Source organism: Lithobates pipiens, unplaced genomic scaffold (assembly GCF_037356315.1).
Source record: "Lithobates pipiens isolate NorthernLeopardFrog02 unplaced genomic scaffold, aLitPip1_a1.2 Scaffold_27, whole genome shotgun sequence".
NCBI lineage: Eukaryota > Metazoa > Chordata > Amphibia > Anura > Ranidae > Lithobates > Lithobates pipiens.
In genome coordinates this window covers 36,723,142-36,750,558 of record NW_027507788.1, presented here as the reverse complement: position 1 = coordinate 36,750,558, position 27,417 = coordinate 36,723,142, and the positions used below count along the sequence as shown (strand labels likewise).

Sequence of the window (27,417 nt, the reverse complement as noted above, 5' to 3'; positions counted from 1 at the left end):
CGAGGCATCCGTGCACACCCCGAGCCACGCCTCTGTTAATCGCAGGCCTTATGGGTCCCATGCCCCCGACCGCCCCAAAAGGGATCACACTGCAGCCGGAGGCCGAGGACCCGCCCTACATCTCCTCACAAAATGCAAATAAGTGATGAAACATTTGACAGCAGCAGCAGATTTAACCTCTAACTTGCTTCAGCCTAGACCCAAACTAGCTCTTATAGAATACTCAAACATCCCAGTCGGATCTGTAATCATGAATGTGCATCAGTATCAATGTGCGAAATAACAAAGAAAAAGGGAGAGAAAACAAGTAAAAAAGAATAGAGAGGAAGGAAAAAAAGAAGATAAAAGAGATCAAAGAGGTGTAGGTACCCAGGCCCCATTTGCCATTTCCATTTACACGGTGTTGCGCCTATTACCGTATTGTTTATGCCATTCCACCCAAGGCCGCCAGATTTGAATTCTAGATTGGAGACTGTTCTGGGAAGCCAGAAACATAATTTCATACGTAACATGCAAGTTAATTGTCTCAATTACTTTCGCTACAATAGGAGGGTCTGGGTTTGCCCATTTCCTCATTATCTCTAATCGTGCCCCCAGCAGGATTTGAGACAGGGCGTGTCTATGTGAGTGGGGGAATGAATCTATACCTAAAGATAGGAGTGCAAGACCCGGATCACCCCTCCTGTGCGTACTTAAGACTCCACTTATAATTTCAAAAACATCTCTCCAGAATTTTGTCAGTTTAGGGCAGGCCCATAGAATATGTAGTAGGGATCCCCTCTGCCCGCACTGTCGCCAACAAAGAGGCGACCTGCCTGGGTCGAACCCCGCCAATCTTGTGGGCGTTAGATACCACCGCAACAATATTTTCTGGTACAATTCCCATAGATTTACGCTTTTAGTGGCTCTATAAACAGACGCTATAGCGGCCTGCCATTGCTCGATGGTCCAATGCTCTTGTAAGTCTAATTCCCAGGTTCTCATGGAGGGGGATTTAAGAAAGACCTTCTTCTGGTGTAGGGAACCATAGAATAGAGAGATACCTCGGATGGAAGTTTTTGAATTATGAAGGTAAGCATAAACTTGCTGAGGAATAGCAGTAGACACATCCCCAATGGTCTGCAATAAGTGCGCGATTTGGGCATATGCATAGTGATCCCTCGGCTGCAAAGCGTATTCAATCTGGAGGGTGCGAAAAGTTTTGAGGGCAGGCCCAATTTTCAAATCGTCCACTAATGCGATTCCCCTGGACACCCAATGAGCAATGTGTAAATTCGGGATCAATACTTGTAGGCTCGTAATGGAGTGCCGTACGACCCTGACCGGGGCTGTGGTTAAGGAATCCTTAAGAAAGAGATTCCACGACTGCAATGTTGCCTTGACAGTGGGTGGCAAGTGTGACAGGAAGCGTTGCATGAATCTGCTAGACATAAGTAAGTCGCACAACCTTCCATTAGGAGATTGGTATGATTCCATGTCCCTCCAACGGGGAACATGGTCCTCCAGAAACCAGCATTTCAATTGAGCTAGAACTGCCGCTACGTAATAGTCCTGGAGCAGCACATGTCCCACTCCCCCAGCTAGCCTGGCTTTAAGCAATTTGTGGAAAGCACATCTCGCCCTTTTCCCCTGCCATAAGAATGCATTCAGTTTAGCTTGTGCCGTGCGGAAAAAGGCGCTTGGCACTGGAATGGGCAGAGCCCGAAACAAATAAATAAACTGGGGGAGTACCATCATTTTGAAGGCCGCTAATCGGCCGGACCATGTCATCTCCAACTTGCTAATTGTCTGGAGCTTCAGGGGAAGTTCATTCAAAAATGGCGTGTAATTAGCTTCGACCAGCTGTTCCGATTTATCAGTCAGAGTGACCCCAAGATATTTAATTCCCCTGGCGCTCCAGACATAAGGAAATTGAGCCCTGAGCGTGCTGCTAGTATAATTATCAATACCCAATCCCAGGATATAAGACTTATTAGTGTTTACTTTATAGTAGGACACTTGTCCGAACAATTCCAAAGTAGCATGCGCTGCCGCCAGGGAGGGGCCCACCTCCGTCATGATTACAACTACATCGTCCGCAAACAGACTAATAGAGTGCGTCTGGTTACCAAGAGGGAAACCCTTAATATTCGGATGGGTTCTAATAGCAATGGCTAAGGGTTCCATCAGTAGGTTAAATATTAGAGGTGACAGAGGGCACCCCTGCCTGGTACCATTCGAGATTCTAAATGGGGTCGAGAGAATGCCTGATGTGTAAACCCTGGCTGAGGGTTCCGAATACAGGGCCAGAATCGTGGATAATGCTAAATCAGAGAAACCAAAGGACTCCAGCACCTTGGTCATATAGAGCCAGTGCACCCTATCGAAGGCCTTCTCCGCGTCCAGAGACAGGAGCAGAGAAGGCCTTCGCTGTATCCGCGCAAGGTGGATAACATTTATCATGCGGCGCGTGGCATCTGAGGTTTGTCTATGCTTGGTAAATCCGGTTTGATCCGGGTGTATAATCGTAGGTAGTATGTCAATCAATCGTAAAGCTATCAGTTTAGCATAAAGCTTAATGTCAGTATTCAATAACGATATTGGTCTAAAGTTTGCCGGAGAGGTGGGCTCCTTCCCCGGCTTTGGCAGCGCGACAATCAAAGCCTCCAACATTTCCCGAGGAAAGGAGGACGAGGCAGCAGCAGATTGGAAAACCTGGAGCAATAGAGGTGACAGAGTAGCTTTAAATGCTTTATAATATTCCCCACTAAAACCGTCTGGGCCCGGTGACTTATTGATCGGAAGCAACTCAATAGCCTTTTGCACTTCCTCTATAGTAAACGGGGTATTTAAGTATTGAAACTGGTCCGCTGTCAATTTGGGTATCGGTAAGCCTGTTAGAAATTGTTCGATAGTCTCCGATGTAGGTTGAGTAGTCAGTGGGTCGTCCTTCAAGTTGTACAAACTACTGTAGTAACAGCTAAAGGCGTCAGCTATCTGTTGTGGGTGATAAAGCTTCTGATTAGTAGTGGGGTGTAGAATGAATTGAATTCTATGTTTGTATCTATGCCCTCGAATAGTGTGCGCTAGCAACTTCCCCGCCTTATTACCCGTGGAGTAATAAGTCATTTTGAGTCGTTTAGATGCTTTTTCAAAGTTTTCCAGCAAGTGTAGTCTAAGGTCAGATCTTAGTATAGACAACTTTTGGGAGTTGGAGTGGGAAAATTGAGTTTTATTTTGCGTTTCCAGGTCCGTTATCTCTTTAAGTAACGCGTTAAGTCTCTGCTGCCTCCTCCTCCGGACCCCCGCTCCCAGCTGAATAAATATACCCCTCATATATGCTTTTTGTGCATTCCATAAAACTCCTGGGTCAGTCACTGACCCTACATTATCGCTTAGAAAATTCAATAAATGTGTGCTTCATTTTTCCTTCAATTCTGGTTGTTGCAGCAGAAAGGTATTCAATCGCCAGACCGGTGCGGTACCTGGATTATACGAGTCTGCCACGGACAGGGTTATCGACGCATGATCCGACCACGTTATCAAGTTCACACCAGCCGAAGCTGTCTGTAAAAGTAGCTGTTGATCCACCAAAAAAAAATCAATTCTTGTGTAAACTCCATGTGGTGGGGAAAAAAAAGTATAATCCCTTTCATTGGCGTGTAAACAACGCCAGGCGTCATATAACCCCTGCCCGTGGACAGACTGTGACAAGGAAGGTTGGGTTCTAGAAACAGTGGAAGTGGAGTCCATCTGAGGATCCAGAGTGATATTAAAATCGCCACATATAAGCAACCGACCTTGCTTGCAAGAGTTAACCCGTTTCATCAACCTGTTAAAGAAATGCACCTGTCTTCTGTTGGGGGAATAGACATTCACTAAAGTGTATACAGTAGAATTCAATTCACAAATCAATATTAAGTATCTACCCAAGGAGTCTGATATCTGCTCAATTAGTTTAAAGGTCACCGTATCTCTGATAGCCACTAGAACACCATTGGTCTTCGTGTCCGCATTTGCAGTGAATATAAAGGGAAACCGTTTGTGCGTGCATTTGGGTGGTGCCTGCTTACAGAAATGAGTTTCCTGCGCACACACAATGTCACTAATTATACATGGATGCCTCTCTCCACAGAGATTTACGCTTCACAGGGTGGTTCAGACCCTTGGTGTTAAGTGATAGAATGTTAAGTGGCATATTTGGACGGGAAATATGTTGAGTTGATCCTGCCGGGCCTCGGTGTCATAGCGTCAATACTCACAAAATAGGGCACCCAGGGAAACGCAGGAAGCGTCGACACATCAAACAAGTCCTTCATGTACCGAAGAGGAAGGCAGGTCCGTGGATCGAGGAAGTTCAAAGGTCGGGACCGAATCGCATCAGTCAGGTACCTCAGAGAAAAAATAGAAAAAATGGAGGGAAATGAAAAAAGAAAAAAAAAGATGAACAAACAAAAGGGAGAGCATAAATGCAGCAGGTGGGAAAGCCCCCGGATGGTACGAGGCGTCTCCAAGTCACTGCCATCCATCCTTGGGGAAGGTGATGAACCTTTTAGCAGCACGAGGCCGAACCCGTGCCAGGGGGGTAAGTTCAGTTCTGGTACAAAAGCAGTCCTGGACCGGGACTGATGGTAGAAATAAAAAAGCTGTTAGGCCCGCTTCAGTTGTGCGAAGTAGCATTTTTAGCGGTGACTCGCCTCCATTCCTGTGGGAGGCCATTTGGAGTGCTAGTGGTGGAGCCCTTCTCATCTTCAGCCGACATAATGCCCCATTCTTTAAGCAAATCGATCCCTTTTTCCAGGGATGTGATAGTAAAGGATTGATTATCTTTGGTAATAGAGAGCTTAGTAGGATAACCCCACCTATACAAGATCTTGTGGTTGCGTAGAATCTTTGTCACTGTGTTGAGGTTTTTCCTCTTTTGCAGAGTATATTGCGACAAGTCACTGAAAAATTGCAATCGGTGATATTGTGGAGGAAGCGACTCTTGTTTCCTCATAAATAGCATCAGCTGCTCCTTTACATGGAAAAAATGCAATCTCATAAGAACATCCCTAGGCACTTGTTCCGATAGGTGGGATGGTTTTGGAAGGCGATGGATCCTGTCAATGGTAACGTCCAAGTCGCTGAGATCAGGGAGCAAGATTTTGAACATATTGGCGACATAGAGGGTGAGGTCCGACTGTTGTACTGATTCAGGGATGCCCCTTATTTTAAGGTTATTCCTCCTGGATCTATCCTCCATGTCCGCCATCTTTGCTTTAACCCATTCCATGTCAGTTTCCCGCTCATCATGAGCGTCTACCAAGTCGTTGATAGTGCCTGCAAATTCCTCCATTTTTGCTTCCACATGATCCACTCTGTTTCCCAATGCTAGTATATCCGTGTGGAACCTGTGCATGTGCTTAGCCATATCAGATTGCAATGTGCTACGCAAGGATAGTAACATATCCTTTAAAACTGTGTCCAACACAGGCTGGTTTTGTGTAGGAAATGTCTCAATAGGTTCAGGTAAATCTCTAGTGTCCTCCCCTAAATCCGAGGCCTGGCTCGCCGCCGGACTCAATCCATCCTCATCCAGCCTGGGTTTAGCTTTAACAGGGCTGCGGGAAGATGGGGTGGAGGGGGAGGCAGATTTCTCCTCATCCAAGTTTATATTTAAGAGAGATGTACCTTTCGCCGTCGGTTTGTGTTTAGATGCCGGTCTCCTCACTGTGTAGGCCTCGGCTCCATCTTGCTCCACCTCCCTCCCGCTGAGCGGATAGAAATCGGTTAAGCGTTGCGGTATGCGGTGCTGGCGACGTCTCCCCGACATGGTGGACAATGCTGTGGTGAGTCCCGCTGCTATAACGAGGCGAAGGGCCGTTGAGCTAAGTCGCTATTAGCCGCTGTAGTCCCGGTTCGCTCGGAGCTCTGGGCTCACACGTCCATGCAGCTCCGCAGTCAGGCCACGCCCCCCTAACTAGGGAACACATTTAACCCGCCCCTTATTGTTAACTCCTTCCCTGCCAGTGTAATTTACACAGTAATCAGTGCATTTTTATAGCACTGATCACTGTATAAATGTCAATGATCCCAAAAAGTGTCAAAAGTGTCCGCCGCAATGTCGCAGTGCTGCTAAAAATCGTAGATCATTGCCATTACTAATAAAAAAATAAATAATAATAATAAAAATGCCATAAATATTTCCCATAGTTTGTAGAAGTTTGTATAACTTTTGCGCAAACCAATCAATATACCATTATTGTGATTTGTTTTTAACAAAAATATGTAGAATATATATTGGCCTAAACTGTTGAAGAAATTTGTTTTTTAAAAACATTTTTGGGGATATTTATTATAGCAAAAAGTACAAAAAAGGTGATCAAATACCACCAAAAGAAAGCTCTATTTGTGGGGGAAAAAGGATATTTTGTTTGGGTACAGTGTTGCATGACCGCGCAATTGTCAGTTAAAGCGACGCAGTGCAGTATCGCAAAAAAAAATGGCGTGGTCATTAAGCAGGAAAATCTTCCGGTCTGTAAGTGGTTAAGTAAAAACTGCACTTTCACAAAAAAATATATATAATTTTATGATGTAACATTCTGTAAAATTTGCTTTTAAAATTCAATCTTCACCATTTTCATATTGTATAATTGAAATGATATTGTTTTCTTGCAGTACTTCAACCTGGAGCTGTGTTGCATACAGTTAGTGTACAAAATGTCACTAAAAGTCTCAGTTGCTCTATTCTGGAACCTCCAGCACTGTAAAATCCTACTAGTCCTCCTTGTTTATGGTGGCTGGGCAGTTATGTTTGCCATGATTAACCCTGTCAGAACTACACTTGTAGATTACATTATTAGTTTTATGTGTAGGCACTGTCTGTAGGATCTGCCAGCAAGGAGGCAATCCAAAAAGGGACACAGGGTGCATTAGAAGGAGCAACCTTATATATCCACTTGTCAGCTGAAACCAGGTGGAGCTGATCACTAAAGCCTGCTGGCTTTTGGGAGACACCTGCTTGTGGACACTGGAAGTGCAGCAATCAGCCCAGAACACCACAGTGCCACCAGCAGGCAAACTCTGTCCTAACAAGTGAGCTGGTAGAGCAGATAGCCAGGTGGTAGAGCAAAGACCAAGGAAGAAGAACAGAGGGCCCAAAGTAGAGGAGAGAGTCGGAATGTAGAGCAGATGGCCAGGAAGTCGAGAAGTGGGGAACAGCTAATGAGGAGGCGGAGCAGAGAGCTCAGACATAGAGTAGTAGGATTAAAGAAAGAGCAGAAGCTAGGTGGTAGAACTGAGTGTAAAAGGTAAAGGAAAGGGCAATAAGATGGAGAACAGGGCCTAGAGGTAGAGCAGAAGACCATAAGGTAGAGTAAAAAGCCATGAATTAAAGAAAAGTTGGGTAAAAGGTCAGGAGTTAGAGCAAAAGGAATAGAGATGGAACAGAAGACCATTAGGTAGAGTAAAGATGAGTAGATGGAGCAGAGACAAGGAGGTAGAGCAGGGGGCAGCAGCTAGAGAAAAGGGCAAGGGGAAGTACAGAGCCAGGAGTTGGAATAGAGGGCCAGAAGGTAGAGCTGAAGGCTAGGAGGTAGAGCTAAGAACTAGTGGAGTAGAGGGAAAGGAAAATGAACAGACAGCCAAAAGTTGGAGAAGAGGGCTAGGAGGTAAAGCAGAAGTTCAGGAGGTAGGGAAGAGGGCTAGAAGGTGAAGCAGAGGGCAAGGGTGAGAGCAGAGAGTCAAAGGTGAGCAGATGAAACAAAGACTAGAAGGTCAAGCAGAAGAGCAGGCGGTAAATAAGAGAGCAGCAAGTAGATAGCCTGGAGGTGGAGAAGAAGCTTAAGAGGTGGTGCAGAAGGCCATGAGGTAAGACCTTTTTTCTTGCCTGAGCCCATTAGTTCCAGTTCCATACATGAGCCCAGCCGATAGCTCTCATCAGATTGATAGTCAGATTGCTGTCAATCAAATCCAGTGACATGAGAGCGGGGGCGGGGCCGAGTCCCACTGGCTGTGTCAATGGACGCAGCAGCAGGACTCGGGATCATGCCCGCCCAGGTGACCACAAGGAAAGCGGCTTTCCGTGGGGGCACCAGATGAATGGGAGGAGCCAGGAGTGCCCCTGGGGCACACAGAAGATGAGGATCAGGGCTGCTCTTTACAAAATCCTTGCACAGAGCAGGTAAGTATAGACATGTTTGTTATTTTCATTCTAAAAAATCTGAACCTTTACAATCACTTTAAGGGAAGTGTAGAGGGGATCATGTAAAACAGAGGGCAAGGAGGTGGAGTAGAAGGCTAGGAGGTGGAGATAAAGGACATGAGGTGGCTCAGAGGGCCAGGAGGAGGAGCAGAAGGTTAGGAGGTAGAGCAGTTTGATTTTCTGGCATATAAAAAGTATTCATCTGTTTGTGAAGTGCTTTTTAACTTTTAATCTCGGCTTTATGGAATCAAACGTACTTACAACTATGGTCTTGAACTCAGCATACATCGATATTGCAGGAACAAATTAGCATGTTCTTGTATCAACATGTAAATGTAAAATGTTAAAAAAAAGGAAAAGTATAATAGGTTTATTGTAAAAAAACAAAAAACAAAAAAAACAAGGCTAAAACAACAAAGAACACCCAAAATAACATAAGTGCATTCAATATTTGGATAATTGCATGCCTATACAGAATTTTAACAAGCTAATATAAGATAACAGCCATAATCCCAGGTCTTCAATGTGTTACTCAGTTTCAGAACTGTACCAACATGTCTCCAAGACTTGATGGATGCTTTTCGTTACCTGGACATAACCCAGGAGTTCTGAGGTAATACTGCACACATGCTATTTTCTGTTGATGGTCGCCATTGCGCAGCAATCCTTCTGGGGCCTTGTTGAGTTAGCTGAAGACACTGAACATCTACATCCCAAGGACTCCTCCACTTTCTTCTTTTCCCCCCAACTTAAAGGAATCTGTGCACAACATCAGCACACTTTAAGGGGAACTCCATTCAGAGTTTATGCATTTCATTACTTGTAACTTTTTTATAATTGTGCCACAAAGTTTGTTGGACCCGTGGCAACAGGATTTGAAGGAGGAAGTCTGAGATAGAAGGTCATCCTCTTCCTATAACAAGGCTCATGTTGCCTGGCAGGGAATTCAGGCCGGTCATAAAACTTTCACCCTCTCCATTCAGAGAACCAACAGATACCTGTCGTAAATACCTCAAACCACATAGAGTGCAGACAGATTAGTAAAGTTCTGAAACTTCAGCATATGTCATAACTTCCAAAGTAATAATAGCACAGCCATAATACGGACATATTTAGTTTCCTCAGATAATTTCTAACATTTCAAGTCCAGACACCCCTATGTCTGGTCATATAGGAAGCCACTGGGACCCCTTACTCCTCCTAGGTAACCCTGAAATGGCAAACCTGTCATGTGTGGACTTGTTTTGAAGCAAATATCATGCTGATCACTAAAATGAAAAGAATCTGCAGTCTATAAACAGTAGAGAGGCAGAGATATGAATATGTATCACAAAGTGTACCTGGGACAGGGTCATGAGTGTAGACACCTCCCGGCAACCAACCCCTAAACAAGATGACCAGACGATAGGTCACTGGTCGCTGTCAACACCCCCTTTGATTTGACAGAAAAGAGGAGAGGCCAAGGCAATGGTCAGTTCTCCTTTTACCATCCAAGCAGGAACATCTGCCAAGTTTGAGAACCGATTACCGTTGCTCATCGATCAAACTCTGATCAATCCTCGGACATTAATTGCAAGTATTCTTCCTTCCCAATTCTACCTTATTTCTTTGTGGCTATATATTGTCTTTATTTTTTGAAACATCCTTTTTCTGTAAATGTTTTATTTGCACCAACCTTGACCTTTTCATAATAAACCCTTATGTTGAAAAGTGTGAACCTTGTCTTTAAAGCTCTTGATGCAAACTATAAACTAATCTGTCTTTTAAAGGGGTGCTACTGTGGTAGAGTAAGGCTACTGAGCAGACCTGTCTGTGGTGGCAGTGTGTGTTGCAGGCGCCTATTCTAAAATTATAATTGGTATTGCTAAAATTACGAGTCCCCCCGGCTCTGTCTCTTAAAGCGGGGGTGGTGGCAGTTAAAGCGTTAATTGTGTAATTAGCCCAGTGACAATCGCTCTCAGGCTGCCCGCACCTAGATTGTATTTCCGCAAGCTGCAAAATCGTTGTGCAGGGCGCAGCTGAGTGTGGCATTGTTACACAAGTGAAAGCGTGGTGTGAGGTTGGCCGGTCCTTTGTCGCCAGTTAGCGAGGAGGGCAGGGATCTAACACCCGTGTTCGTCACACTGGTTACTACTGTTTGACTTATTGTGATTTTATTTGCATATTTACTAAGAGTAATAGTTTAGCACTGAAAGATATCTGCCGAAGATATTCTTATTCTTATTTGCTTCAAGAACCTTAAAGGGGTTGTAAAGTCTAAACATGTGTTACCTTAATGAATTCCTTGCATTAAGCTAAAAAATATTTAGATGTCAACATCGCCCCCTAAGCCCTCCTTTACTTACCTAAGACCTCATTTGATCCAGCGCCGTGCATGTACACAAATTGTTTCTCCCCCTCACTTCCAGGCAAGGGCGTTGCTAGGTCTACAAAACATCTGAGGCTAGAGTCCATAGCAGCAAAGTAAAGAAAGTCATATGCATTGGTGGGCATACACATACGCATGGGCAGGTATACATGGTACAGGAGGAGATGCAGAGGCTGCAGACATGATACAGGAGATGCAGAGGCTGCAGGAATGATACAGGTGATGCAGAGGCTATGGGCATGGTACAACCTCCTCCAACAGTACAGACCACCCTCAAGACAAACCACCCTGTCTATCAGTACAGACCCTCCTCAAGACAAACCAACCCCTCCATCAGTACAGACCTCCTCAAGACAAACCACCCCCCTCAATCAGTACAGACCCCCCCTCAAGACAAACCACCCCCTCCATCAGTACAGACCCCCCTCAAGACAAACCACCCCCTCCATCAGTACAGACCCCCCTCAAGACAAACCACCCCCCATCAGTACAGACCCTCCCTCAAGACAAAACAACCCCAAACCACAAACCAAAACGGGCCATGATGTTAGTTATCTGCACGGCGCCCCTCTGTGAGTAAATCAGTGCTGGCTGCAGCAGCCTCTGATGGCACCGCTGCACCCAGTAAGAGACTTGGGGCTATGGGCCCCAAATACAGGGGAAATAGCCACCCCCTAGTGAAGACACTGCTTATGGGTCTCGCTGACTTTGCTGGAACATGGAGAGCCATTGGCTTCCAGTGCTGTCAATCACAGCCAGTGACGATGTAGCAGGGGGGCGGAGCACGCTGAGTCCCTCTGTCTGTGTCAATGGATACAGCAGAGGGACTCGGGTGCGAGCATGCATGAGTGCCCCCATGAGAAGCGGCTTCCCGTAAGAGCGCCAGTGGGGGGACATGAAAAGATGAGGTTTCATGATTCCATTGTACAGAGTGAGTAAGTATTGACATGTTTCTTATTTATTAAATTTTTTTTATAAATTACCTTTACAACCCCTTTAAGTAAAATACTTGTTTACTTTGCTACAGTCTGGTGTCTGTGTAATTGCATTATCACTTTGAAATATGTCTTAACCCAGGGTGTCAGAGATGTCGGGAGGCTTGCAAGGTCAGGGCTAGGGATGAGCCGAACACCCGCCGGTTCGGTTCGCACCAGAACTTTCGAACGGACCCCACGTTCGTTACGAACGTTAGAACCCCATTGAAGTCTATGGGACTCGAACGTTCTAAATGGAAAGTGCTAATTTTAACGGCTAATATGCAAGATACTGTCCTAAAAAGGGTTTGGGGACCTGGCTCCTGCCCCAGGGGACATGGGTCAATGCCTAAAATGTTTTTAAAAATGGTCGTTTTGGCGGGAGCACTGATTTTACTGACGATTAAAGTGAAAAAAAAAGTGAAATATTCCTTTAAATATGGTGCCTGGGGGGTGTCTGTAGTATGCCTGTGAAGTGCCACGTGTTTCCCGTGTTTAGAACAGTCCCTGCACAAAATGACATTAAACGGAAATAACACCATTTAAAACTGCTTGCGGTTTTAATGTTATATCTGGTTCCTGCAATATGGTTGAAAATCATTCAGAAAAATGGCATGGGTAGCCCTCCCTGCCCATTACCAGCCTATTTGGGTCTTGTACGCATATTAAGGGGAACCCTGTACCCATATTAAAAAAAAGGAAATGCGTGTGGCCCCCAGGCCCTATATACTCAGAACAGCAGTATACAGGCGGTGCAAACAAGACAGGGACTGTGTAGGTTTGTTGTGTTAAGTTGAATCTGTTTGTAATTTTCAACTGGTACATTTTTAAAGTGTAGCTCCAGTCAAAAAAACTATTTTTAAGCTTTTTGGAAAACATAGGGAAGGGTTATCACCCCTGTATAATTTGTTTTGTCGTCCATCTTTTTTCATCTCACTTGCTGTTGTCTCCTTGCGTTTGCAAGTAGGAGATGTTTGTAAGTTGGATGTTTGAAAGTAGGGGCCTGCCCTATATGCTCTGCAGAAATGGCGGAACAAGGTGTTGGTTTTGCCACAACATTGTAAGCCCTCAAAGTGACTCTTGGTGGGCGCTGGAGCGCCCTGCTGTGAACGATTATATCAAGAATTGTAATTACATGCCATTGTTGAACAGTGGTAGAAAAATTGACCTTTGGTGGTTGTGGTGCTGGTGCCACAACACTATAAGTCCTCACGTTACTCTGGGTGGGCACAGGAAGGGGCCCTCCTGTGAAATATTATATCAAGAATTGTAATTACATGTCCCTGTTAAACAGGGGCAGAAAAATTTGGCCTTAGGCACTGCTGCTGGTGCCACCACACTGCAACCTCTTCCATATACTCTAGTTTTTTTGCTGGAATTAGCCCTGCTGCAAAGCATTTCATCAAAAATTGTACTTAAACGCCCCTGTTAAACAGGGGCAGAAAAATTGGGCCTTAGGCACTGGTGCTGGTGCCACCACACTGCAAACTCTGCCATATACTCTAGTTTTATTGCAGGAATTAGCCCTGCTGCAAAGCATTGCATCAAAAATTGTACTTAAACGCCCCTGTTAAACAGGGGCAGAAAAATTGGGCCTTAGGCACTGGTGCTGGTGCCACCACACTGCAATCTCTGCCATATACTCTAGTTTTATTGCAGGAATTAGCCCTGCTGCAAAGCATTGCATCAAAAATTGTAATTAAACGCCCCTGTTAAACAGGGGCAGAAAAATTGGGCTGCTGGCATCACCCAGAACCAAAAATGTTCTTCCAACGTATCAGCGGAGGAGGAAGAGGATAGACAATCAACATAACAGGACAGTCACTCAGCATCAGCATAGGCAGTCTTGAAGGGATGTGGTATTTCAAAAAAAATTATTCGGTTACATCAGCTTCAGGTGCTTGGTAGCTGTGGGTGATCCAAGACTGATTCATCTTGATGAAGGTCAGTCGATCAACTGATTCGGTGGACAGGCGCACCTTGTGATCGGTAGCAAAGCCACCAGCAGCACTGAAGGTGCGTTCCGAAAGAACGCTGGATGCAGGACAGGCCAGTAGCTCAATTGCATACTGTGCAAGCTCTGGCCAGTGATCCATCCTCAAGACCCAGTAAGCCAGAGGATTTTCGGTGGGAAAGGTGTCCAAGTCTGACCTTGCCCCTAGGTATTCCTGCACCATGTAAATCAGACGCTGGCGATGGGTGCTGGAACCAATCATACCTTGGGGCTGCGGACTAAAAAATTGTCTGAAAGCATCAGTCAGACGGCCACCTTCTCCACGGCTCCTTCTGACCGATGCCTCAGCAACACGTTGTCCAGGACCAGGAGTTTGTAACCTCCCAGTCTCTGGGAACGCGTTGCACAGACCTTTCTGCAAGGCCTCCCGGAGATGTCTCATCCTCTGCTCCCTCTGCGATGGCAAGATAAGGTCGGCAACCTTACCCTTGTACCGTGGATCAAGGAGAGTGGCCAGCCAGTAATGGTCCCTCTCCTTGATCCGAAGAATACGAGGATCCTTCCGCAGGCTTTGCAGGATCAGGGAGGCCATGCAGCGTAGGTTAGCTGAGGCATTCGGTCCGGAGTCCTCTGGGTCACTAAGGACAACATGATCCGCAGCTACCTCCTCCCAGCCACGTACAAGTCCACATGTTTCTTGGGACTGTAAATCATCCCTATAAGACTGCTGCTGCTGCTGCTGGTGCTGATGCTGAGTGGCAGCCTCCACCTCCATGCTGACACAATCATCCTCCTCCTCCTCTTCCTCTTCCTCATCCTCTTCCTGTGTGATGGGTGGCACAGCAGGAACACTGTCTGGATAAAGGGGGCCTTGAGAGGCAAGGAAGTCCTCCTCTTCCTGCCTCTGTTCTGCCTCAAGTGCCCTGTCCATTATTCCACGCAGCGTATGCTCCAAGAGGTGGACAAGAGGTACAGTGTCACTGATGCATGCACTGTCACTGCTCACCATCCTTGTGGCCTCCTCAAACGGTGACAGGACAGTGCATACATCCCTGATCATGCCCCACTGGCGTGGTGAGAAAAAACCAAGCTCCCCTGACCCTGTCCTGGTGCCGTAGTCGCACAGGTACTCATTGATGGCCCTCTGCTGCGTGTGCAGCCGCTGCAGCATGGCCAATGTTGAGTTCCATCTGGTGGGCATGTCACATATAAGGCGGTTCTTGGGCAGGTTCAACTCCTTTTGGAGCTCAGCCAGCCGAGCACAGGCATTAAATGATCGGCGGAAATGCACACAGACTTTCCTGGCCTGCTTCAGGACATCCTGTAAGCTGGGGTACCTGCCCAAGAACCGCTGCACCACCAGGTTAAGGACGTGAGCTACACAGGGCACATGGGTCAGTTGTCCCTGTCGGAGGGCGGAGAGGAGGTTGGTGCCATTGTCACAAACCACCATTCCTGGCTTAAGCTGGCGTGGCGTCAACCACCTCTCGGCCTGCCCCTGCAGAGCTGACAAAACATCCGCCCCAGTGTGGCTCCTGTCCCCCAAACAAACCAGCGCAAGCACGGCATGGCATTGTTTTGCCTGCGTACTTGCGTAGCCCCTGGAACGCCTACGGAGCACCGCTGGTTCTGAGGACAGAGCACTGGAAGAGGCCATGGAGGAAGAAGAGGGGGTGGAGGAGAGAGGTGTGTCACAACCAATAGTAGCATTTTTGGGGCGTGGTGGCGGAACAACCTCCAACACTACTGCACCTTGTCCTGCATCCTTCCCAGCAGCCAGAAGAGTGACCCAATGGGCCGTGAAAGACAGGTAACGTCCCTGTCCATGCCTGCTGGACCATGAGTCAGCGGTAATATGCACCTTACCGCTGACCGCCCTGTCCAGCGAGGCAAGGACATTGCCTTCCACATGCCGGTAGAGAGCCGGAATCGCCTTCCGTGAGAAAAAGTGGCGTTTGGAGACCTGCCACTGAGGAACCGCACATTGTACAAACTCACGGAAGGGGGCCGAGTCTACCAACTGAAAAGGCAGCAGTTGAAGTGCTAGCAATTTAGCCAAGATAGCATTCAACCGCTGGGCATGTTGATGGCTGGGAGTAAACTTCTTCCGCCGGTCCAGCAGCTGGGGCAGGGACATTTGCCTGCTATAATCGGACGTGGGTGTACCACTAGCAGAGTTCCCGGAAGCACTTGGCTGTGACACACCTAATTCTACACCTTCATTCCTCTCAGAGCAGGTTTCAGAGAGGACTGAAGGTCTAGTGGGGTTGGAGATGCCAGCTGATGAGGAGCAAGGAGAGGTCCGCTTTGTTCTTTGGTGTGGGTCTTTGAGGTACGCTTGCCAACGAGCTGCATGGCAGGTCAACATATGTCTGGTCAAGCATGTGGTGCCCAAGCGGCTGATGTTTTGGCCACGTGAGATACGCTTGAGACATATGTTGCAAATATCAGCGGTGCGATCTGATGCACTCGTCTCAAAAAAGGGCCAACACCAAAGAACTTTTAGAATAACGCGCAGAGGCAGCGCTCTGCACAGGCGGAGCTCTGCGGTGTGATTCAGTCGGTGTGCTGCCCCTAAGCTGGCCCCCGGAGGGCATCCTGCCTCGTTGGACATGTGCCTCCTCCTCCTCCCTCCTCCCAGGCACCCACGTGGAGTCAGTGCCCTCATCATCCTCTCCCTCTTCATCGCTGTAGCAAACCTGGCAAACCTGGCAGTATGCTGCAGCTTGTGGAACATGACTGCCAGATTGCTGTCTTTCTTGAGCATCCCCTCTCTCTGCGCTCACGCTAATGCCTTCCTCTAGCTGAGTGTCATCATCAGAGCCCACCAAACACTGGGCATCCTCCTGGAGCATGTACCCAACACTGTGCTCAAAGAGTTCAGGAGACTCCTCAGGAGGACGTGGTGGGTCTAGGGAAGGAGTCACTGATGATGACATTGAGAGCAGGGAAGACGATGCGTTGGCAGCTGCTTTGCTACTACCCTGAGACTGGGTGAGAGAGGATGAGGAGGATGAAGAGGGCTTGGTCATCCACTCTACCAAGTCGTTGGCATGTTGCGGCTCAACATGTCCAGCTGCCGAAAAGAAGGACAAGCATGTCCCATGGCCACGTGCTGATGACAATGCACCGCGTCCACGACCAGCACTGTTGTCTCTAGACACAGAGCCTGCTTGCCCTCTTTTATCGGCTCGTGCCTGTCTGCCTCTCCTTGCTGGCCTTCCAGACATGGTAATGGCCTGAAGGGAGTTGGGTAAAACAGCAGTTGGGTAGTTTATATTGTGCTGGAGGCACACAACACCCACTAACTCCTGCAGATGCCTTTTTTATAGAACACCAGAGATAAAGGGGTATATACAGATGTATACTGTGCTGTGCTGGAGGCACACACAACTTCCAATAACTCCTGCAGATGGCAATTGGGCTCAAATAGAGAACAGCTATGTAGGTGGATTATAGCGGTATGTACTGGGTACAGAGCACGCAGACAGCACGCACTATCTCCTAACACTACTGACTGCAAGCTCTATTATTAAAGATAGATCACTAGCTATATAGGTGAGGTGAATATTGCGGTGTATACTGCCGTCAGGGCACGCAGACAATAACCAGAAAACAGCAGAGATAAAGGGGTATATACAGATGTATACTGTGCTGTGCTGGAGGCACACACAACTTCCAATAACCCCTGCAGATGGCAGTTGGGCTCAAATAGAGAACAGCTATGTAGGTGGATTATAGCGGTATGTACTGGGTACAGAGCACGCAGACAGCACGCACTATCTCCTAACACTACTGACTGCAAGCTCTATTATTAAAGATAGATCACTAGCTATATAGGTGAGGTGAATATAGTGGTGTATACTGCGGTCAGGGCACAGACAATAACCACTACACAACAGCAAGATAGGAAATCAGCCAAAAACGATCGGTGTGTACTGTGTTGAAGGTACACAGAACACCCACTGCTTCAGATGCCAACACACTACACGAGGCCGCCTCAATGGCGGCCTTATATAGTGTGGGGCGTGCACTACACAGCCTGAGCTATGATTGGCCACAGGCATCCTGCCTGTGGCCAATCATGGCTCTCCTCGCTGCTGGCGCTGCGATTGGCCAAGCATGCGGGGTCACAGTGCATGCTTGGCCAATCATGAGCCAGCAATGCACTGCGCCATCGCAGTGCATTGTGGGCCGTGAGCGCCACACGAATTTTGATGCGAACGGACCAAGTGTTCGGATTTCGCCCCGAACGGACGAACAGCCAATGTTTGAGTCGAACGTACGTTCGACTCGAACACGAAGCTCATCCCTAGTCAGGGCAACCTACATGTTTTGAATGAAATGAAAAAAGTGGAGCTGCACACTACAAATAAGCTTGATACTAAAGTATACAGCAGTGGTCATCAACTCTGTCCTCAGGGTCCACTAACAGGCCAAGTTTGCAAGATAACTGAAATACATCACAGGTGATATAATTTGCTGCTCAGTGATTGCAGTATTCTAATCTGCATCTCCCCAAGGTAATACATAAAACCTGGCCTGTTAGTGGGCCCTAAGGACAGGGTTGATGACCACTGCTGTACAGGATCAGCTTCAGCTAGTCTTCTCCCATGCCATGCCAACTGATGCATTTCACCATCCCATGGGCTTAGTTGTATCCATTGCTATTGCAGCAAACAGCTTGGATGAGCCCTTTGGGTTTGGAGTCTCTGGGAGGACATACACTGTAGCTTAGAGTGCCATAGGTTTCTTTACAGGGTCACCATGTTTTTGAACGTGTTTGAATCCAGCCCAAGGTTAGTACTAGCAGCGCAACAAAAATACTGGCTGCTCCATTTTCTATGGAGGAAATAAATTATGTTTTATATATTTGAAGAAGAGTGAATATGCACAGGTCTGGTTTGCAGTGAACAAGTAGATATTTTGCAGGCAGAGAAAAGTCTGATGTAGGGAGGATTTCACGATGGAAAGGATGCCGTTACGATGAGTGGGGTATTATGTGAGTGAACTACATTCCAGAAATGCTGGAGGGAAACCTAAAGACAAATAATATGTAAAAATTAAAAATATTGGAAATACACTAATGAATGGCATTATATCATGGAAATGCTTAACACACACAACTGATATACAGTCCAGAAAGGCAAGAGAAATAAAGGTTAAAAAAAAAGTGGTAAAATTACATGTGTTATCCTAACACAAAATGGCACCAGGTCTCCAAGGCTTTGCCAGGTCCCATCAGGGTTAATACTATAATCCATAACTGTCAATGACACCTTCAGTCCAGCACAAGCCTAGGTACTGAATCAATTATCTGCTGGGCTTGCATTCCTGCTAGCATTGCAAAATTGTGAGGCTGATTTACTAAAGGAGTAGAGCATGTTCACTTTGCAAATGTAATTTATATTTAGACTTGTGAATGAAACAAACCTAAGCGAAAATCCAGTTAAAAAAATAAATAAAAAATTAATGAGTAAGGAAAAAAAAAACATTTTTTGCACATGATGAGATATGATTGAAGTCGCCAAAGATTTATCTCATTCGGTAAGCTAAGTGAAAATTTAGTTTGCAAAGTAAATATGAGCTACTCTTTTCACATATGAACCCCACTGTGATTTTTCCATTGTGTTGAAAGAATAAAAATAGTTTTTTTATTTTTATTTTTTTATTTAGGTCCCCTGTCCCCATGCGCACACACATATGAATACAAACTCATGCGTTGGTTATGAAAATGCCAATTGTGCCACACATTAGGTATCATCTTGCACACCAGAATGAGAACTGTATTTCTAAGGCCACCAATTATTGTTAAATCTAAAGTTGTGGCCTGTAAAGACCTTTAACCACTTGACCCTTGAGATCAGTTTGATCAAATGCTTTACAAGCCAATAACAGCTTGTAAACAACAAACACAAAACCAGACCATTGTTGTTGCTTTTGGTTTCTTAAGAAACCAGAGGTGTGGTGGGTACAGATGTACCTTCCTCCCTTCTCACTTCACAAGTGTACCAGTCGGGGGTTATACAGAAAAGCCTGGTAAAGGAAGAAGGCAGCAGCGGGGCAGCTCCCCTTCTGCACCCTATAGAAGTGATCCAAGGGATTGAAGAGCCATTCGGATCAATTCTATAGTAAAAACCCAAATTTTGGTACCAGGATGATGGCTGCCACTGTTTTAACCACTCCATTCTGGGCATGTATGGGTACATCTTATAGGGTTATAGTGATTAAAGTAAAAACATAGATTTGATAAACAGTAGTGTAAATTTTGTATGATCTAAAAAAAATTGCATCCACCACCATTTTATTCTACAGGGTCTGGTTTCAGAAAATATATAACCTTTATGAGGTTTTAAGCGCGTTTTAATTAAAAAAAATAAGTATTTATGCACAAAAAAGAAAAGCCTGCAACAGTGAAAATGTTAGGGATGTAAAGGTGGAAAATGGTCATGGGAGTTAGTGGCTGATATGCAATAACTAGGCAGACAGATTAAAAGATATACTGAACATAAATGTGTTGTTACCTTCAGTGTTTTTCAGAAGCAGACTCCATGGTACTGTATATGGATTTGTCTTTGTGTGTTAGTTCCTATTTGTGGAAAGAAACTAAGTCAGATTGGCTGGAATGTAATTATAGGACCGAGGCTTTAAGCATAAGCAAAGTATAATGTAAACCTCCTGTTTAACTCTAAACTGGTAACCTGTAAGGGCTTTTAACCGCTTCAGCCCCGGAAGGGTTTACCCCCTTCCTGACCAAAGCACTTTTTGCAATTTGGCACTGCGTCGCTTTAACTGACAGTTGCGCAGTTGTGTGACGTGCACCCAAACAAAATTGACGTCCATTTTCTCCCACAAATAACAATTTTTTTCCTCAGTTTAGGCCGATATGTATTCTTCTACATATTTTTGGTAAAACAAATCTCAATAAGCGGATATTGATTGGTTTGCGCAAAAGTTATAGTGTCTACAAAATAGAGGATAGTTTTATGGCATTTTTATTATTATTATTTTTTTTTTTACTAGTAATGACGGCAATCTGCTATTTTTATCGGGACTGCGACATTATGGCGGACACATGGGACACTTTTGACAAATTTTTTTGGACCATTGGCATTTATACAGCGATCAGTGCTAAAAAATGCACTGATAAGTGTAAAATTGTCACTGGCAGGGAAGGGGTTAACACTAGGGGCCGATCAAGGGGTTAATTGTATTTCCTCTCTGTGTTCTAACTGAAGGGGGGGGGGCTGTCCAAGGGAGATGACAGATGCTGTTCATACTTCTCTAGAACAGATGATCAGTCTCTTCTCCGCTCAGAGAACCGGAAACTGTGTGTTTACACACACAGATCCCAGTTCTCGTGTGTCACCAGCGACCATCGGGCACTCACATCGGCTCTGACAGCGAGCAGTGGGCCCGCTCCTAGTGGCCACAGGGCGAAACAACGTTACATAAGGAGAGGAATGTCGAGACTGATCCAGACTGGAAGTGGTTATCTTGCAAGGTTCTACTATAACCTGTTATCGTGTTCAAGACTGGTTAAGCACCTGTTAATTAAATTAGCTACACACCCAGCCAGGCTTTCTCCCTCCATATTTAAGCTTGGTTCATTGCTATAGGCTTTGCCTGAGTGACAGCTAATGTTTTTACTGGCCCAAGAAGTTTCCTAGTCTACCCCAGTGTTTTCTTGCAGAGTAGATTTCTAGTGTCCTCTGTGTTTCCCAGTGGAGAAGTTTAATAGTGTCCCTAGCTTCCTGAGAATATTAATTGTAATCTCAAGATTTGTTTGTATCTAGGGTTGCCATGGTCACCTACTTGTATCCTTGCTATCCTGAGAAGATTCCAGGTGACCCTATACCCCTAGTGTTTTATGTTCTGACAGAGTTCTAGTGATCCTGATATTCCTAGTAATCTTATAGCTGGATTTTCCTTGTTTCTATTGTCTGTAAGAGTCTTCCAGTGTTCTCTCTGTACCCTCAGTGTCTTTCAGCCTTTCCCCATTGACTGTTTTCCTTGTGTAGCTTTGACAGCTCTCAGCATTCCTGCACCTCTGTGATCTCTTGTGAGTTTCAGCCTGTCCTTCATTAGCACCGCCTGTGTCTACTGTCTGCTTTCGTTTTTCTAGAAGTTTCCTGCTTGGTGTACATGCACACCACTACCTGCTTCTAGAGATTCCTGTTAAGTCTCCTTGCTTTCAGTAAAGACTTGTACATGGTTGGATTGTTGGCCAACAAAATCTTAGACTTTTGTCCGAAGAGCGTTGGCCCAAACTTGTCTTGCATACACATTTGCATACACACAATTATTGGCCAACAATTTCTAACATAGTGACGTACTATGTTGTTTTTCAGCTCTTTAGTGCCACCCTTTGGGCTCCTTCTGCTAATTTTGGTGAGTGTTGATTCGTGCTTTTCATTTCACGCTATTCAGTTTGTTTCTGAATGGCCGTTCGTCAACCAGCCATGTTGCAGAATCGGAGGAGATAATGTGTTATTTATTATTGGCCTTGGAGTTATTGCTTTGACCCAAGTCCAGTCCAGGAGGAGGAGGATTTCTTGGACCAAAAAATGGTTGATTTATTAATCGTGACCAATTATGTCATACGCCTTTGCTGCGGGAGCTCCAGGAGAATAGTCCAGATGATTTTCGGAATTATCTATGAATGACGGACCCCTGCTTTCACAAACTCTTGGCATTGCTGAACCCTTATATTAAGTAGCAGGACACATGCATGAGGCTTTTATTTTATTTTTTGGTTGAATAATAATGATTTGATTTGGTATATTTTGTATATTTTTAGATGCAAAGAATGCACTTTTTGGTTAAGATCTATTGGCAGATAGCATGTGTAATTTTTTTTTTTTTAATGCATAATAAAAAAATTGTGGAGAATAATACTTGGCTATGTGTTTTACTTCAAATGACAGTTTGGTAGTAGGCCGTTACATTAAAAAAAAATGCAATGTAAAATTAACAAGGGACACCAACATAGTTGTATCTTTGATCTTAAAAACTACAGGATAATGGTGTTGTGGTAACTTACCCCCAAAAAACAAAAGAAAAAGAAAAAACAAGCATAATAATATTATTCTTGATATCACTAGAAAAAAAAGCCATTGAAAATGTGTTTGCAATAACTCCATCAGTATCACCAGCAAAGCAGCTTCATTATTATCCCATTAAAGAAGGAGAGAATTGTGCGCTGTATTTTCAATATTTCATAATTTGACACGTTACAAATGTTAATTCTCCATTACGAGTGCTAGTTTACAAGACCGACCACTTCTGGCTCGTCCTTGCTTCCAAGCATGCGTGTTTGTACTTTTGTCCAATGGACGTGTGTACACACGCTCAGAAAATTTTAAAACATGCTATCCAACATTTGTCCACTGAATGTTGGCCAACAATTGTCCGATGGAGCATACAAATGGTTGGATTTTCCGCCAACAGCCTGTCATCACATTTCCCCTTCACATCAGCCCTAAAGCCGGCCATTTTACATTCAGTTATCGCTAGCGGCTGTCATAGCCTTAAGTAATAATCTGTGTTCTCCAGGAGGGGCGGCTTTCCCCACTCCCTCGCCAGGAGAAGACAGTGGCTCAGTGGGAAGGATTCCTCTGCCAACACTAACTGCGTTGGTGGGGGAAATTAAGCAAATTTCTTTTTTTTCGCAGGAAACAAATCTGCTCTGTCTATCGCTGGCCTTAGTTACCAGTAGCTCAGGTGGGTTCAAGAACCGCAACCTGGGGATCATCTGCAGTGCAACCCATCTCCACCTTCAGGAGCTCTGGAGAAGATCAGGTGGTTTCTTAGACTCTGTGCCTTGGCTCTTCCAAAGGCCCTCACCTTTGTTGTGTGTGCAAGCAGGTTCTTCCCCATCAGTACCAACAGTTATCCTTCCTGTCCCAGACTCATTAGGTACCTAAACTCTATCCTGTGCACCTCCATTCTCTTAGACTCCTGTGCTCTTCTATGTAACTCAATAACATTGTTACCTTCTGTGTTCCTGTAAGCTCAGCTTCCATCCCACTACTGCTCCATCCCACACTCTTGGCTCTCTGTGAGCCCTGTGTGCAGTAAGTGCTTCAGTGTCCTGCTTGCCCATTAAGCTGGGTACACGCTATCAGTTTATTTGTTCAACACAGTGGGCTGAACGAGAAAAAACTGAAGAGCTTGGGAGGATGTCCTGTACCAACAATTCAATGTTAGTACATAAATCTCCTCCACTGAGCTATTGTGTTCTGATAGAGGGATGGACCCCCATCAGAACACACCAGTCAGCGCCCTCAGCCACTGCCAATCAGCAGACTTTTTTCAGTTAGGCCCATTCAGACCAACTGCTGTACACACGGTCCAAATGTCAGCCAGTTTCTACTGAACCGCCTGATATTCAGACTGTATGTATGGCCCTTAAGACCAGCAGACTCTATAGTTCTTGCCATTCCTGTGAGTCCTGTATTCTGTGCTTTCCAGTCCCTGTAGAAAGTCACCTGTAGTCTGTGCTCTTTCTCAGCATACCACTATCCAGTGCACAGACTGAACAAAGGGTCCACAAATCCAACCATATGTTATGGCCCTTTCTTGACAGCTGTAGTACATCCAGAGCCCCAACAATTCTACATGCGGAACTGAAGGGGGCATATGTGGTCCGGATGTGGCAGCAAGGCGGGAGGGTCCTGAAGCAGAGTTGGGAGCTCCGGGACACCGGACACCGTGTTTATGACAGTTTATTTTGGTGACACTTTCACACCCCCTTTTTATTGTTTTTTAGGGGGGTGTCAACTTTTTTCTTTGTGTCTTTAGGTCCTTTTTGGCCTCATGATGGTTATGCCCTCAAGGACTGTTTTAGGACATGGTTTGGGGACAAGCTGCGTGTACCTGTTTTTTTGGTTTGCTACACAGCAGCAGGGAGTTTATGGGGGTCAGGGGGTGGGGTTTTTAGTAAATGCAGCCCTCCAAGTCAGTTTTTATTTTATTTTTCTTATGCTTGGTTACCCGTATGTCACACATGGTCAACTGTATTTCCTTCTGTTAATTGTGTATTGTGTCTCTTGCTGGACGAGTTTAATGGGGGATGATGGCGGGACAAATGTTTAATGTGGTCTCCTGGAATGTCCGAGGACTGAATGACAAATTACGTAGAGCTTTAATGTTTCAATTCTTAAAACCGCTTAGTCCTCATGTGGTGTTCCTGCAGGAGACGCATCTGGACGGGAGCAGGGTGCTGGCCTTACGTAGAGCCTGGGTACAACGGGCGATACATGCAACCTACTCTACTTACTCCAGGGGAGTGTCCATCTTAATTAGTAAGGCGGTACCCTGCACCGTACATTGTGTGATCTCGGACCCTGGGGGAAGGTATCTGATTGTTGTTGCTGATATTGGCACATACAAGGTGGTCTTAGTTAATGTTTATATTCCACCCCCTTTCCAGGTTCAGATTTTGTATGATATTTTGGGTAGATTGGCGCCCTACATGCACCTCCCTCTCCTTATTGCTGGGGATTTCAATGCCATACTCTCTGCCGCCTTGGACTCCTCAAATGCGTCTAGAGTGGCATCGGCTGACCTTTCTGCCTGGGCGGCTACGGCTTCCCTGACAGAATTGTGGCGATGGAAGAACCCTACTACTAGAGGTTACTTGCATTTTTCCAAAACGCATAGATCCTCATCGAGGATTGATTTGGCGTTCGCAAATGCATCAATGTTGCAGCTGGTGGGCGGAGCTACATATTTAGCGGGTGGTTTGTCTGATCATACGCCCCTGTCAATACATATTGGTCTCACCTCAGGTTCTAGGGGGGGGGCTGGAGGCTCAACCCTGGCTGGCTGGAGGTAGAGGAGGTGTCCACTCAGGATGTGCCACACTTTGGTCAGTATTGGGAGGATAATGTGGGATCTGCCGCCCCAACCGTGGTGTGGGATGCATTTAAAGCTTGCATGCGCGGTCACTATATCTCGGCTATTAAACAGGCACGTAGGTCCTATAATCAGAAAGAGCAGGAATTGCAGGACAGGGAGAGGGTGTGTGCTTTGGCACATGCTAATAGCCATTCGGATGTCACGTATGGTGAACTTCTGGAGGCGAGGCGTGTTTTGGCACTCCACTACACCGAGCTAGCTCACACGTCTAGGACAAAGCTGGCTGAATCCCTTTTTGAGCGGGGGGACAAAAATGGCAAGTTGCTTGCTATGTTGGTAGCGGACCAGAGAGTTCAGACTAACATACCTTGCATCAAAAACGATCGGGGGGACATTCTCACAGATCCTGTGGCTATCTTGGACACTTCTACAGAACCCTGTATGCTCCTCTCCCAGCTTACAGCTCACTTGAGCTGGACGGGTTGTTGGCGTCCCTGGGTGTCCCGGTGCTGTCTGAAGGGGACAGGGACATGTTGGACGCTGATATAACTGAGGAGGACATTGAGAGGGCCATTAGGTCCTTCCCTTCACATAAGTCTCCGGGTCCCGATGGTTTCTGTGTTGAATGGTACAGGGCAAATTTAGAGGACTTGGTACCCCGGCTAAAGGGTCTCTTTCACTACTGTATTGAACACAAGTGTCTTCCTGACTCCCTATTAGAGGCGCAGGTTATTCTACTGCCAAAGCCGGGTAAGGATCCCCTGTCATGTTCGTCTTACAGGTCAATAGCATTGCTGAATCAAGATTTGAAAATCTTGACAAAAATTTTGGCTACCAGACTCTCCCAAGTCATCACTACCTTGGTGGACATAGATCAGACGGGATTTATTCCGCAGAAGTCTACGGATACCAATTTGCGCAGGCTGTTTACTCATCTGCAGGTCGAACATGACAGGACGGGTGAGAGAGTGGTGGTCTCCCTCGACATGGCTAAGGCCTTCGGTTCTGTAGACTGGCGATATATGCTAGCAGTTCTGCGGCACATGGGTTTTGGGGAGGTTTTTGTCACTTGGATTTCTCTACTTTATAGCAACCCTCGGGCGGTTATCAAAATAGGTGCCTTGATCTCCTCTCAGTTTGAAGTGGGCAGGGGCACGCGTCAAGGGTGCCCACTGTCTCCATCCTTATTTGCGTTAGCAATAGAGCCCTTGGCTAGAGCTTTGCGGAGGTCCCCTGAGGTTGGAGCTTTGGAGGTAGGGGGTATCAAGGAATGCTTAGCGTTATATGTGGATGACATGCTTCTGTTTCTGCAGGACGCAGGGCCTTCCTTGGAGGCTGTGTTTAAGGTGCTTGACACCTTTGCCACATACTCCGGGCTTCGGGTTAATTGGGAGAAGTCAAACGTTATGGCTATTGACGGGGGGGCTCGTGCATTGGCGACCACTAAGGTCCCCATTGCATGGGTGCAGGAGTTCAGGTATTTGGGTGTGAGGGTGTCCCCAAGAGTGGGTGACTATATGTCTCTCAATCTTCTTCCATTGCTGGCTATGGTGAAGGTACAACTGGATGCATGGAAACATTTGCCGCTGTCCCTGATTGGTAGGGTTAACCTACTGAAAATGAAAGTTTTACCAGTGTTTTTATACTATTTGCGAAACACGCCAGTTTGGATCCCCTGCTCCTTTTCAGAAGGGTGAACAGTCTGTTCAGTTCGTTTTTGTGGGCCGCTGCGCATCCCAGGATAAGTCTCCGTGTTTTACAGGAGCCCTGGGGTCAAGGTGGCTTGGCTTTACCGGATCTTTTTAAGTATTTTATAGCTGGACAGATGGTGGTCGCCAGGAGATGGTTAACGAGGGATGATGGGGACTCCGCCACGGTACTAGAGGCAGCCCTTATGGGCTCGTATTAGAGTTTATCCTACCTGGTGTATAGGGGTCCAGGGGCCTCTCCTTCCCTGACGGTCTCCATGCGAGTAACGGTGCGAGCTTGGGACAGGGCGCAGGTCCTGATGAAGAACAGAGGGGGGTGCTGGTCGCCGGACGCCCCTCTCTGGTTTAATCCCAGGCTGCTGCATTTTGGTGCAATTCCTGACCCG

General features: G+C 46.1%; 1 protein-coding gene and 1 long non-coding RNA gene across 2 annotated transcripts in view; both read right to left on the bottom strand.

The window, feature by feature from the left end:
• The window catches only part of LOC143933779 (cell adhesion molecule CEACAM1-like), a 538,186-nt gene that overhangs the window by 415,393 nt on the left and 95,376 nt on the right, over positions 1–27,417 (bottom strand). The window lies entirely within an intron of this gene.
• Positions 17,698–27,417, bottom strand: part of LOC143933171 (uncharacterized) — a 52,304-nt gene continuing 42,584 nt past the window's right edge. The window contains exons 3-4 of the long non-coding RNA XR_013263022.1: positions 19,985–20,049; positions 17,698–18,499 (exon numbers count right to left, since the gene is read on the bottom strand). This is a non-coding gene — a long non-coding RNA (uncharacterized LOC143933171). The remainder of the gene's footprint in view (positions 18,500–19,984; positions 20,050–27,417) is intronic.